The sequence below is a fragment of the Aegilops tauschii genome, chromosome 6, assembly GCF_002575655.3.
Source record: "Aegilops tauschii subsp. strangulata cultivar AL8/78 chromosome 6, Aet v6.0, whole genome shotgun sequence".
NCBI lineage: Eukaryota > Viridiplantae > Streptophyta > Magnoliopsida > Poales > Poaceae > Aegilops > Aegilops tauschii.
The window spans coordinates 154,014,262-154,029,552 of NC_053040.3; the positions used below are offsets into that span (position 1 = coordinate 154,014,262).

The 15,291-nt window shown below is 43.2% G+C and overlaps 1 non-coding gene across 1 annotated transcript; it reads right to left on the reverse strand.

Annotated features, from left to right (window-relative positions):
• Positions 1–3,256: 3,256 nt before the first annotated feature.
• LOC109764269 (uncharacterized) lies at positions 3,257–5,015 on the reverse strand. The gene is made up of 4 exons (XR_012187443.1): positions 4,902–5,015; positions 4,500–4,754; positions 4,120–4,407; positions 3,257–4,015 (listed from the first exon to the last, which is right to left on the reverse strand). It is a non-coding gene; the product is annotated as an uncharacterized protein (transcript).
• Between the last annotated feature and the right edge of the window lie 10,276 nt (positions 5,016–15,291).

The following is a 15,291-nucleotide window of genomic DNA, read 5'->3' on the forward strand; positions in this document are numbered from 1 at the left end:
ATTACCAGCTAATATCCCAGAACTTGATGGCTATACCATGTGTGCTTGACAATTTGTGGATCCTGAGGAGGGAAAAAACTTAATTAACAGTAGGTACTGAAATGCACACGAATAAATCAGATATGTTTGCATGTATTAGTATCATTGCTGAACCAACCCGGAAAAAACACAATTTGTGGAATACTTACTCAAGCAAGGTACAGGCCCGGTCTAAGTAATCACACAGTGACTAAATCAGATTTGTTTGCATGTATCAGGATCATTCTCTAGCGATCTAGATTCAACTTTAAGATGAAAAGTGAAAACTCAAAGGTGTCACACATCAGATTTACTTGACCTACAATGTGACTAAGAATCTGAAGACTCCAATTAGCAACTTGACAAGCAATTAGATGAAGATAATACTCAAGCTCCTGAAACAAAAAATGTCAGCAGTGTACATATCGTTGCTGAATCAACCACTGCCACAGAATGGGGACGGCGCAGTGACGCAGGTCTCGTGCCCGCCCGTCGAGATCCCCTCTATGCCAAACCCCTCCGCCTCCATGCCCTTGCGCTGCACCTGGGCGGGCTGGCGGCAGTACTGCTCCTCGACGGTAAGCGCCCGGTCGAGCAGCGAGAGCAGCCCGCTCCCCGCGCCCCACTGGGCGTGGAGACGGTTGAGGCGGCTGCCTCCTTCGAGGCGAGCGTCTGGAAGCGTGAGGCTGTGGTGAGGTGCAGCGGGGCGAGGGAGAAGAGAGAGATGTCGGTCGTCCTTCCTTGCTCTGCCACGCACTTGCCCTGTGGGATGGGAGAAGAGGGAAATAGGGGAGAGATGGCCTCCGTCGCGTGGAGCGGCGGGGGCGACGGGGCCATGGGGAGAGGTGTGCGGGGGAGGGGAGGGAGCAGTTTTTTTTCGGGAGAAAGAGGTGGAGAGAAAAAAAAGGAAAATTTCGGTTGTTAAGGGGATCGTATCACGGACTAACTGCAACGCAAATCAAGGAGAGGGCCGCGCGGATTAGAGGGATGCGAGCGCGGACGATTGACAAACCAGCGCGTCTGCTTGGCAGAAACATTTGATCCGAGACGTTGATTTGGGTGACAGATAATTAATCTAATACGGACAGTAGGATGCGTTTAAGTTGATTTGATCGAAGGGTTCTGATTACCCCGTGTACAATTTGTTGTGTGACTTTAGAGGAGTTTATGTTTGCTCTTTTAATAGTAGTATAGATTAATAGTAGTATAGATGAACAAAGCAGCGCTTCGTCTGCGCATCTCATCTTCAGCCGCCGGCCCACCGCCGCTGGAATCGAGCTCTGCAACGCACTACCTTGTCACCACTCAAAGATGTGGCTCGATCTCGGCGGAATCAGGCCTTGATATATTCAGGTGGGGTATTCCGGCGCGATCTCAACGAGGCATGGGGCGTGTCTCCGGCCGATGCGTGTTTATCGCCTTCAAGATTTCGTCTTCAAGGACGGACTACAGCTGCGGTGCACAGAGCGTCGAGCGATGGTGTCTCTCTGTGACCAGGGTTGGCTGCAGGTGTTCTTCTTCTTTGTCTGCGGCTTCGTCTTCCTTTGCGTATTGTACTATTGCAGGAGTACTACCTTAATACAAGTCCAGTAATACTGCGGTGTATACCTTTCAGAAACCCCTAAAAAATCCATTCAAAAAAGAGAAATTTTCGCCAGGCACCATCAGCGCCTATTTTGCTTGTTCCATGCTTCAAGGGCTGGAATTCCTACTATTTATTTCCCATGGCCATTGGCACCTTTAGCCCTAGAACATCTATAGTTTTAAGTTAATTCAATATCTCTGCTCCTTTACTACTCTGCTTTGTTGGGAAATGCGTACTGAATTGTTTAACACAAGCTTTAATGCCGTGAATCAAACTAGCAGTTGTGCAATTTTTTAATTAAGCATTTGATAGCTCATGTGGTGCTATTCCAACACATTTAGATTTCGGTGGTGCTCTTGCTGATTGTCTTAATGCCTTAGACACTTTATTTAAAAGGGAAAGCTTGCAATTCCCTCTGCCCTCTTATCTCCATGTATAAGCAGGTACCTTCCTTAACCTGCTCAAGTAGAAGGTGATTAATATGCTGCTTTCACCTACATCGTCATTTATTGCAGGGGCCTTCTTCTATTTTCTTTCAGCTGCAATATTTATTGGATTTCTCCTAAAAAAATATTCGTTGGATCTGTCAATTGTGAAGTTCCATCTTCTTTACATATATTCTCCATGCACAATGTTACTGATCTCTGTCCAATCTTAGTGTGTGATCTATCATAATTCTGTATAGCTTGCATATAATGACCAGACAAATTAGCGCATTCTAATATTTTGTAGAGATTTCATATTATCATTAGCAAGATCTAGCCTGAGTACGTTATCATCCCTTCACGTCAAGTATCCGCTACTACTATCCCTTAATGTCGTTTGGAAAGAGAAAGTATGTTGGTAAGTGTTCTCACTAATTATCATATAAGCTACTAGAGATGTTAACGAAGACAAGAAAAAACTAATGTTTCCAGTTTATTAGCACATACAACAATATGTTGCAACACACACCTATTTTTACACTTGCTTTTATATATGAACAACTTGGTTATATTCTGTAGAACTTATATATGTAATAACATGCAGAAGATATATTTAGAACAAGACTCACATATAATACACAATAAGTATATCAAAATGGCAATTCCTTTTGTCGCATCTCCATTTGTGAATCTGGTTCTTAGTGTATAAAATTATTAATGTAAATGATACGAGCAAAACCGGAAATGCCGTTTGGAGGCCGAGCTCCATGCAGCTCGATATCCTGGGCGTTAATAATCGCATCGAGCTGCTCCAGCGACGCATTTATGTCAAGTATTCGAGCTCACAGCTATAACGCCCATACTGTATTCTGTATTTTCCTACAGTAGCAGCCCATGTCGTCCACGACTCGCTGACAGGCTGCTCAGATGTGCGATACATTCACCCATCACGTTCCTTCGGTGCTAGCATCACTCGCACACACTAATGAACATGGGCACGCACAGGCTCTCATGTTCATCGACTCTGCTAGCCCTTGGAGCCGGCTAGCTGGAATCCGAACGTGGGATTTATGATCAGACCGTTTTGGGAGTCCGAACGTTGGGTGTATCGATCAGACCGTGTGGAAATCATCTATTTATACCTCACAAGAACAACAGTGTCCATCTCAGCACAACCAAAGCCGAGATATATTCTTTTGTACCACACAGTCGCAGCGGTCGCTCAAAATGCACATCAGCTCATTTTTTAGATTTTTATTTATTTTTCCGTTCTCCAGCCCCTTTCATCGCGAGGCCTTCTTTTTTGACCCTTTTATCCACATGACGGGGCAAATAAAAAATCCTTCCCTTTTTTGTCAAGAACAAAACAGCACTTGAACCGAAATTTCTTCAATCTCACCACAGCACACGAGAATATCTAGTGGAATTCTAAAGAATGTCAACCTATAGTACCTGATTGCGAATAAATTTTAGATTTTTCAGACTTTAGGTGGGTTGCTGCATGTGTTCTTCCTGTGCCCAGTTAACCCACATTTTGAGCAGCGAGGAGTGGCTGGGCATGTTGTGCTCTTGTGCATGTTGAACTCTGCATATAGAATAGAATCTACTTCGCTTCGATGGTTGTTCATATGGAGCCTTGTCGGGGCTGGTTGTTGGACGCCCAGCCTGTCGTTTGCTCGACGACGCTGGGAACACATCTGATCCTTGTGAAATGGTGTGTTCAGACTCAGTTCGTCCAAAGTGCTGCTTGTTACCAACGCCAGATCCTGCTGATTCTGCTGCCATCTCTCTATCAGACAAACCAAGCCCATCCCTCACGGCGACAACTGGCTCGACCAACCCTTCGACATCTCGCATACTTCAGCGGCGCATGATCCTTCTGGTAGTGCAAATACTCTAGCGGTAGCATATCTCTTGCATCTCTAGCTAGTCCATCCCTTGAGTGCATGTTTAGCAGGGAGTTCATGCAGTTTAGATGTATCATGACCTGACCAACAGCAGACAAAGAAAACGTCAGTTTCTAGTGTTTTCTAAACAATGTCAACCTACAGTACCTGATTGTGAATAACGAAGAGGAGCTGGGACACCCACCTTAAGTGCATGGCTGCAAACCATTTCATAGTGCTCAAATGTTCCACACTCGCACCTGAACTCATCAGCTGTCTCGCTCACGGAGATCATAAATTTATTCTTGCACCATTTTTCCCTGGACTGAAATTTGATGTGCCTAGCAATGTACTCCAAGCACGGCTTGACTTCTATTAGATCATACGACCCACACTCATACAGTGCTTCACCTAATTTCTCAAACATTGTCCTGGTATAAACTTGCGATGCATGTGCCTCAATTGGGATATTTTGCTTCAGGACAATCCCGCCCTGCAAATGACGCCCGCATCAAAAGGAAACTAGTTCCTCTCAACAGGAGCAATGCAACAGCACACAAAATACATAGAGTTATCCAAACTTACTAGTTTTGTCCTTTTCTCCTGGTAACTTTCTTCTGAGTCGCGGTCAAATTGCATCTTCTCATATTGCCGGAACGCAATGTTTCTGCAGCACCTCCTCCCTCTTCGTAATCCATGTGGCCTCCAGCTCGACGCGCCGGCAGAGGAGAAATCAAGTCCTCATCCGCATGAGCAGTTTCACCCGTGCCGCCCTTAGTCAGTTGCGCGCCGGCAACTAGCTCTTTTAAGACAACTCCGCCGTCCAAACGCGGTACGAGCCTGCACAGGCAAATGAGAGCCAACCAGATCTGATTTTTAGACGGACAAGTCGGGGGAAACTTCAATCGATTGAACTCCAGCTTAAAAAATCTCTCCCAAACAGAGGAAGTAAGGCAAGAAAAAAGAATTTTTTCTTCAGAAGATTACCCTGCTCCAGATTCCTCGAAGAAGAACTCCATGCCGTCCATGGTGAGAAGTGGCGCTCACCCCTCCCCCTGTGTGTGCAGGTCGACTGCCCAAACAGGCCACGTCCCGCTAAATGGGCGTCTTTGCCGCTGAACGGGCCAGGCAGAAACATTTATTTTTCCCACCAACCACCCTGTGCCAGCCCGCAAAGTGGGCCAAATTTAAAGCCGCACAGGGAGAACATCTTGTGCACGCGCGCAGCAGCAAAATCGTAGGCCCACGTACAAACCCTGAACAGCAGCAGGTGGCACCGCTGTATTTCCAGCAAATAGAGCTCGTATATAGCAAAAAGAGCATAGGCCACGCATCACAACGCATTAACGACCGGCGCAGATAGCGGCCTCCATGCAGCTCGTCCACCAAAACGCCCCTCTCCGAGCAAAACACTATATTTGCTATCTTCATAATTATATTGCAAGTATTGTGTTCATTCCAAAAAAATCATCTTAAGATCATATATCCATATCATTCAAACAAAGTTATTCTATTTATGTCTTACCATGTGCGTAGGACTAAGAATCCCCGCAGCAACGCGCGGGGGAATTATCTAGTTTTCTCAATGGAGACACCCGTCCAATACTACGGATGACTTGACATGGTAACAAGCACTTGAATGACAAAGTAAGCATTTTTTTGTAAGAAATCGATGACTAAATTGTAGAACGAGGTGAATAGTTTTTTAGGACAATGTGAATAACTTTGAAAAATCACGATGAACATTTTTATAAAGTAAAAAAATGAGCATTTTATAAATATGCAATATTCATTTTGAAGATGTGGTGAACATTTTTTAAACACATGATGAAAAACTTGTAAAACATCATGAAATGTTCTTAAAATGCAATAAGCATTTCATATAAGATGGTTACTATATATATTTTGAAACACGGTGAGCATCTTTTAAAATGCTGTGAACATTTCTAAAAAATATGTGATGTACATTTTAAAACATGGTGAACATTTTTAAGTAATGGATGGACAAAAAAACCGACAATCAAAAGCAAAAACTAAGAAAAAAATTATGAAAATAAAAATGAAATAAAATAATGATAACAGGAAAGAAAGAAGGGAAAACAGAAAGAAAGAAAAAAGAAGCAAAATGAGCGGAAACACAGAAGTTAAAAGATATTTTTGAAATTAAAAAAGTCCACAAATTTGGAAAAGATCATGATTATTTTTATAAAAAACATGATTTTTTTTAAATATCATAATTTTGGAAAATGATCATAACTTTTTATAAAAAATAAAAATGAAAAAAATCCATGAATATTTTATAAATGTGGAAAAGAGACTTGCCGACAATCCTCCTCCTACCACTAATTGCAATCTCGCTATAGGCATGCAGTTGCATGTCGAGGGTGGACTTGCAACTAAGAAAAAAGGGGTTAGGCCCAGCTGCATGTCGAGGATGGACTTGTAACTCGGAGAAAAATGGGTCTTGCCCCACTTACGTATCGGGCATGGAGTTGTGACTAGATAAAACTTAGTTGCTCACCCCACTTGCACGTTGTCGTGGCATGTAATTGCGTCAAAAAAACCTGGAGCCCAATTGCAAGTCCGTGGTGGACTTGCAACTGGGACGAAGAATAAAAAATGACGACCTACAAGCGAAAATGAGGTTGTGCTTGTAACTAATGCAACAAATAAAAAGGTCAAAAAGTCTTATTGCAAGTAGAGGGTGGGCTTGCAACTAGGAGAGGAGAACAAAAAAGGGTCAATGCTAGTTGTAAGCCGAGGGTGGACTTGCAAACTGAGGCGGAAAAAGCTTCAAGCCTATTTACGAGTCAAGCGTGGACATGCAACAGTGATAAAAACAAAATACTTGCCTAGTTGCAAGTCGGCGGTGGACTTGCAAGTGGGACAACTACACAAAACTATGAGACCAGTTGCGATTCGATGGCGGAATTGCAACTAGAACAACTATGAGCCTAGTTGCGAGTAGAGAGTGGACTTAAAACTGGGATGGAAAACAAACTACATTCCCAATTGCAAGTCAGGGGTGTGCTTGCAAGTGGGATGAAAAAAACTATGGGCCTATTTACGAGTCGAGCATGGTCTTGCAACTGGGACAACTACACAAAACTACAATATCAGTTGCAAGTCAAGGTTGGACTTGCAACTGCGATGAAAATAAATAGCCCAGATGCGAGTTGGAGGGTGGACTTACAACTGGACAACAACAAACTATGGACCCAATTGTGAGTCAAGGGTAGATTTGCAACTGGGACAACCACAAAATTATGAGCCCAATTGCGAGTCAAAGATGGACTTTGCAACTGCAGTGAAACAAAATACTAGCCCCGAGTCAAGAGCAGACTTGCAACTAGGACAATTATAAAAAATTATGATACCATTTGCGAGTTGGGGTGCACTTGCAACTGGGACAATAATAAACTACAAGCCCAATTGTGAATCAAGCGTGGACTTCCAACTGGGATAAAAAACAAAACACATGCACAATTGCGAGTGAATGGTGGACTTGCAAGTGGGACAACTATGAGTTCATTTGCAAGTCGAAGGTGGACATGCAACTAGGACAACTACAAAACTACGAGCCTAGTTATGAGTCAAGGTCCGACTTGCAACTAGGATGAACCAAACTATGGGCCTAGTTGCGAGTCGAGAGTACACTTACAACTATGAAGAAAAACAAAAACACGTGCTCCAATTATGACTCGAGAGTGGGTTACAACTCGGAAAACTATGGAACTACGAGCCCAGTTGCGAGTCAAGGGTCAACTTACAACTGGGATGAACCAAACTATGGGCCTAGTTGCGATTCGAGAGCACACTTGCAACTGTGAAGAAAAAAAACACGGGCTCCAGTTCTGAGTCGAGGGTGGGTTACAACTCGGAAAACTATGGAACTGCAAGCCTAGTTGCGAGTCAAGGGTCGACTTGCAATTGAGATAAAACAAATTACGAGTCCAGTTACGAGTCAAGGGTGGGCCTGTAGTTGGGATAAAAACAAAACATAGGCCAAGTTGCGAGTCGTGGGAGTGCTTGCAACTCGGACAACTATGAAACTACGAGCCCAGTTATGAGTCAAGGGTGGAGTTGTAGCTGGGATGAAATAAACTATGAGCCTAGTTGCGAGTCAAGGACCGACTTTGTAACTAGACAACTACACAAAACTACGTTATCGTTTGCGAGTCGATGGTGGACATGCATCTGGGACAATAACAAACTACAAGCCCAGTTGCGAGTCAAGCGCGGACTTGAAACCTACATGAAAAACAAACAGTTAAAAACACATGTGCAGTTGCGAGTCGACGGTGGACTTGCAACTGGACAACTACGAGCCCATTTAAGAGTCCAAGTGTGCTACAAATTCTCCAATAGGCCATAAAATACGGGCAACAAAACCGAACAAAGAAGAAACATACCGTGCCCTCCAAACAATGACATATATGGGCCCATATGAAAAGAAACACAAGAATAGACTAGCACAAAAAAGGACAAGAGGACGCACGACAAGAAAGAATGAGTTGACATAGGCGCGCATGGTCGAATTTATGTGAACATTAAAGCAAATAAATTGAATGGTTACAGACTTAGATGAGACATCACTCAATCTCATCTCGCAAATCCAAAAGAAGAAGAAGAAAAAGTCTAATTACACTCAGCTACACAGTAAAACCAAAATAAACAAAAACCTGCAATATAAAGACATGTGGCCCTCCAAAAAAAGCTACAACCCACAAAATAAACCCAATACAAAATACATAAAAACTGTCGACTAAAAAAGTCATATTGGGCCTCACTGCTTCAGATGGACGAACAGAAAATACGGCACAACAACAATGAGCACGACTTAGAAGCATGTATAATTGCAACTAGAAAAAAAGAGGCGAGCCCATTTGCCTGTCGAGAATAGAATTGCACCTAGTGCAAAACAATCTGTTGTGCCCAGTTGCATGTTAAGGATGAACTTGTGATACGTCTCCGTCGTATCTAATTTTCCATACACTTTTGCTCTTGTTTTGGACTCTAATTTGCATGATTTGAATGAAACTAACCCGGAGTGATGTTGTTTTCAGCAGAATTGCCATGGTGTTGTTTTTGTGCAGAAATAAAAGTTCTCGTATTGCCATGGCAATATATCTCGAAATGGCTATGAAAATGCCATGATATGTATGTATGGTGGCTATTTTGAGGAAGATATAAGGAGGCTTATGTGTGATAGAGCATGTTATATCATAGGGTTTGGATGCATTGGGAAGTTTGCACCGACTCTCGAGGTGAGAAAGGGCAATGCACGGTGCCGAAGAGGCTAGCAAATGGCGGAAAGGTGAGAGAGTGTATAATTCATGGATTCACATTAGTCATAAAGAACTCACGTACTTATTGTAAAAGTTTATTAGACCTCGAAGCAAAGTACTACTCACATGCCCCTAGGGGATAGATTGATAGGAAAAGACCATCGCTCATTGAGTAACACTCAATATGAATCATGCTCCAACTTCATCGCATAACTAGAGACTATACGTGCACACGGTTCGAGAAATCTTCAGATTCAGCGATTTATCATCCAATTTATCGCTACTCATGGGGTGACCGATAAGATTATGCCTTATCTTCACGGTTTATCGTTTGGGCCAATTTATCACTCTGACAAGCGATTTATCAGGAATCTACTGATAAATCAGGCCTATTCCTAACATTATGTTTGCAAAAACTATGTTTCTTTGTGTTTTTTGGACCTTGTTTTGCAATATATACTATTGTCCTATTTTGTTTGTCATTATAACAGGATTCAAAGGCTAGGAATCAAGGTAACACTTCTGTCCAATATTGTTTTGGTGTTGAATATAACATATTTTAGTATTGGGAACCTGGGATTTGCAAAAAATGGCTGATTAATAGTCGACCGATAAAATCGATTAATCGACCGATTTCCGATTAATCTCTAATCCCCAGCTGACCGAGACGCTAATGATAAGCGGAGAGTGCGTATAATCCATGGGCTCACATTAGTCATAAAGAACTCACGTACTTATTGTAGAAGTTTATTAGACCTCGAAGTAAAGTCCTAGTCGCATTCCCCTAGGGGATAGATTGGTAGGAAAAAACCATCGCTCGTCCCCGACCGCCACTCATAAGGTAACACTCAATATGAATCATGCTCCAACTTCGTCGCATAACTAGAGACTATACGTGCATGCTTCGGGAATCACAAACCTTAACACCAATATTCTTTCTAAACCACAATCATTCACTAGTACCCCCACATATTACCATCTTAATATCGCAAAACTATTGCAAGAAATCAAACTTATCATATTCAGTGATCTACATGAAAGTTTTTATTATATCCCTCTTGAATACCTATCATATCAGGATCAATTTCATAACATGTGCATATTGCCATTACTATTTATTAGACTCTCAAAAAGATATCACTACTGGAATCAGAAGATTTGCCGTCCGCCCCATCTTTGCCGTCAGCTAGGGGACGACAAAGAAAGGCTTTGCCATCAGCCAACGGTAAGCCGACGGCAAAGAGGCAGCGGACGGCAAAGAAAGGCTTTGCCATCAGCCAACAATTTGCCGCCAGCTAGTGGACGGCAAAGAATCTTTGTCGTCCGCTAGCTGACGGCAAAGAGGGTGTTGGGCCCACTAGCTGTTAAGCCCTAACAGGCCCCTCTTTGCCGTCCGCCAGCGGACGACAAAGCGTCCGTTGCCCTCAGCTTGCGGACGACAAAGGTGACACGGACGGCAAAGCTTCAAAATAACTTAACGGCCCGCGCTCCCACTGTCGCCCTATCTCTTTCTCCTCTCCGCCCGACGAGCAGCGCCGCCGCCCCGTCGTCCCATCGGCCCACCACCTCTTCATCGCCGCCCCCCCGCCCGGTCGCCGCCCCCTCCCTGCCTCCCCACCCACTCCCGAGCCTCCCCGCCGCAGCCGTCGGTGGACCGCCCCCGAGGAGCGCCGCCCGTCGCTGCCCCCTCCCCGCCCCGTCGCCACCGTGCCCCATCGATGCCCCGTCGCTGCCGCCCCCTCCCCCACGGTGAGCCCCTGCCACCCCATCTCCTGTTTTTTCTGTATTTTTTCTTTTGTTATTTAGTTTAGGTTATTTAGTTTAATTAGTTTAGGTTTAGGTTTACTTTGTTTAGGTTATTTAGTTTAATTAGTTTCGGTTTAATTAGTTTAGGTTGTTTAGTTTAGTTACTTTAGGTTTAATTGGTTTAGGTTTTCTAGTTTAGTTAGTTTAGGTTTAATTAGTCTAGGTTATTTAGTTTAATTAGTTTAGGTTTTTTAGTCTAGTTAGTTTAGGTTATTTTGTTTAATTAGTTTAGGTAGTTTTTTAAGAATAAACAAGAAAGATGAAAAAAGAAGTAAAAGAAGAAGAGGAGGAAGAAGAAGAGGTGTCGGGGTGTCGTGTTGAGGGGTCGGGGTGTCGGGGTGTCGTGTCGGGGGTCAAGGGGTCGAGGATTTGCCATCCCGACCACGACACCGTGACCCCCTGACCCCAAAACCCCGACCCCTTGACCCTCGACACGACACCCCGACACCCCGACCCTCGACACGACACCACCGACACCCCGACCCCCGAGGGTTGCCGAGGGGCACCCCGACCCTGACACAGCACCCCGACACGACACCACCGGCACCCCGACCCCCGACACGACAACCCGAGATCCCGACAAGGCACCCCCGACACCGACACCCTGATATTAATTAGTTAATGTTATTAGGTATTTAATTTTTTATTATGTTCATGATGATGATACACACTATTTTTTAATTATGTTTATGTTGTACTAATTTCGTTTACTCTTTGTCATTGCAGGTGTTGACAGATGGTGGGCTTGGGTCGAGAGTGCTCCGAGCCTCCTACCTCAGCGCGTGGGAGGGGTGTTGTTATTGCACCCCAGAACCTCCGGAGAGCACATCATGCATACACCCCCAGCACCTTCGGCGGGCGCTTCTTCTTCAGCCGGGAGAAGAGGTCTGCTACCTCTTGAGCACTGTGTTCGCTTTCCCTTGAAGAGAAAAGGGTGATGCAGTAAAGTAGCATAAGTATTTCCCTCAGTTTTTTAGAACCAAGGTATCAATCCAGTAGGAGACCACGCTCAAGTCCCACGCACCTACACAAACAAATAAGAACCTTGCAACCAACGCGATAAAGGGGTTGGCAATCCCTTCATGGCCACTTGCAAAAGTGAGATCTGATAGAGATGATAAGATAATATTTTTGGTATTTTTATGATAAAGAGTAAAAGTAAAGATTGCAAAGTAAAATAAACGACGACAAAAATAGCTAGTCGACAGGAGATTAATATGATAGAAAATAGACCCGGGGGCCATAGGTTTCACTAGTGGCTTCTCTCAAGAGCATAAGTATTACGGTGGGTAAACGAATTACTGTAGAGCAATTGATAGAATTGAGCATAGTTATGAGAATATCTAGGTATGATCATGTATATAGGCATCACGTCCGTGACAAGTAGACCGACTCCTGCCTGCATCTACTACTATTACTCCACACATCGACCGCTATCCAGCATGCATCTAGAGTATTAAGTTCATAAGAACGGAGTAACGCTTTAAGCAAGATGACATGATGTAGAGGGATAAACTCAAGCAATATGATATAAACCCCATCTTTTTATCCTCGATGGCGACAATACAATACGTGTCGTTTCCCCTACTGTCACTGGGATCGAGCACCACAAGATTGAACCCAAAGCTAAGCACTTCTCCCATTGCAAGAAAGATCAATCTAGTAGGCCAAACCAAACTGATAATTCGAAGAGACTTGCAAAGATAACCAATCATACATAAAAGAATTCAGAGGAGATTCAAATATTGTTCAGAGATAATCTTGATCATAAACCCACAATTCATCGGATCTTGACAAACACACCGCAAAAGAAGATTACATCGAATAGATCTCCAAGAGAATCGAGGAGAACTTTGTATTGAGATCCAAAGAGAGAGAAGAAGCCATCTAGCTAATGACTATGGACCCGAAGGTCTGAGGTAAACTACTCACACACCATCGGAGAGGCTATGGTGTTGATGTAGAAGCCCTCCGTGATCAATGCCCCCTCCGGCGGAGCGCCGGAAAAGGCCCCAAGATGGGATCTCACGGGTAAAGAGAGTTGCGGCGGTGGAAATAGGATTTTTTCTCCGTATCTGATGTTTCCAGGGTATATGAGTATATATAGGCGAAGGAGGTCGGTCAGGACAGCTACAAGGGGCCCACGAGGGTGGGGGGCGCGCCTAGGGGGGCAGGCGCGCCTCCCTGCCTCGTGGCCTCCTCGTTGATTGCTTGACATCCACTCCAAGTCCTATGGATCACGTTTGTTCCGAAAATCACGTTCCCGAAGGTTTCATTCCGTTTGGACTCCATTTGATATCCTTTTCCTTCGAAACACTGAAATAGGCAAAAAACAGCAATTTGGGCTGGGCCTCCGGTTAATAGGTTAGTCCCAAAAATAATATAAAAGTGTATAATAAAGCCAATTAAACATCCAAAACAGAATATATAATAGCATGGAACAATAAAAAATTATAGATACGTTGGAGACGTATCAAGCATCCCCAAGCTTAATTCCTGCTCGTCCTCGAGTAGGTAAATGATAAAAACAGAATTTTTGATGTGGAATGCTACTTAGCATAATTTTCAATGTAATTCTCTTAATTGTGGCATGAATATTCAGATCCGAAAGATTCAAGATAAAAGTTTAATATTGACATAAAAATAATAATACTTCAAGCATACTAACTAAGAAATTATGTCTTCTCAAAATAACATGGCCAAAGAAAGTTCATCCCTACAAAATCATATAGTTTGGTCATGCTCCATTTTCTTCACACAAGAATGCTCTCATCATGCACAACCCCGATGACAAGCCAAGCAATTGTTTCATACTTTAGTAATCTCAAACTTTTTCAACTTTCACGCAATATATGAACGTGAGCCATGAATATAGCACTATGGGTGGAATAGAATATGATGATGGGGGTTATGTGGAGAAGACAAAAAAGGAGAAAGTCTCACATTGACGCGGCTAATCAACGGGCTAGGGAGATGCCCATCAATTGATGTCAATGCAAGGAGTAGGGATTGCCATGCAACAGATGCACTAGAGCTATAAATGTATGAAAGCTCAACAAAAGAAACTAAGTGGATGCGCATCCCAACTTGCTTGCTCACGAAGACCTAGGGCATTTGAGGAAGCCCATTGTTGGAATATACAAGCCAAGTTCTATAATGAAAAATTCCCACTAGTATATGAAAGTGACAAAACAAAAGACTCTCTATCATAAAGATCATGGTGCTACTTTGAAGCACAAGTGTGGAAAAAGGATTGTAGCATTGCCCCTTTTTATTTTCTCTCTTTTTTTCTTTTTTTCTTTTTTTGGGCCTTTCCTTTTTTATTTAGCCTTTATCTTTTTTTTGGGACAATGCTCTATGAATGATGATCATCACACTTCTATTTATTTACAACTCAATGATTACAACTCGATACTAGAACAAAGTATGACTCTATATGAATGCCTCTGGCGGTGTACCGGGATGGGCAATGAATCAAGAGTGACATGTATGAAATAATATGCATGGTGGCTTCGCCACAAATACGATGTCAACTACATGATCATGCAAGGCAATACGACAATGATGAAGCGTCTCATGATAAATGGAATGGTGGAAAGTTGCATGGCAATATATCTCAGAATGGCTATGGAAATGCCATAATAGGTAGGTATGGTGGCTGTTTTGAGGAAGATATAAGGGGGTTTATGTGTGATAGAGTGTATCGTATTACGGGGTTTGGATGCACCGGCGAAGTTTGCACCAACTCTCAAGGTGAGAAAGGGCAATGCACGGTACCGAAGAGGCTAGCAATGATGGACGGGTGAGAGTGCGTATAATCCATGGACTCAACATTAGTCATAAAGAACTCACATACTTATTGCAAAAATCTACAAGTCATCAAAAACCAAGCACTACGCGCATGCTCCTAGGGGGATAGATTGGTAGGAAAAGACCATCGCTCGTCCCCGACCGCCACTCATAAGGAGGACAATCAAAGAACACCTCATGTTTCAAATTTGTTACACAACGTTTACCATACGTGCATGCTACGGGACTTGCAAACTCCAACACAAGTATTTCTCAAATTCACAATTACTCAACTAGCACAACTTTAATATCACTACCTCCATATCTCAAAACAATCATCAAGCATCAAACTTATCTTAGTATTCAACGCACTTATAAGAAAGTTTTTATTAATCTTGGATGCCTATCATATTAGGAATAATTTCACAATTTAAGCAAATTACCATGCTGTTTTGTAGGACTCTAAAAATAATATAAGTGAAGCATGAGAGAAC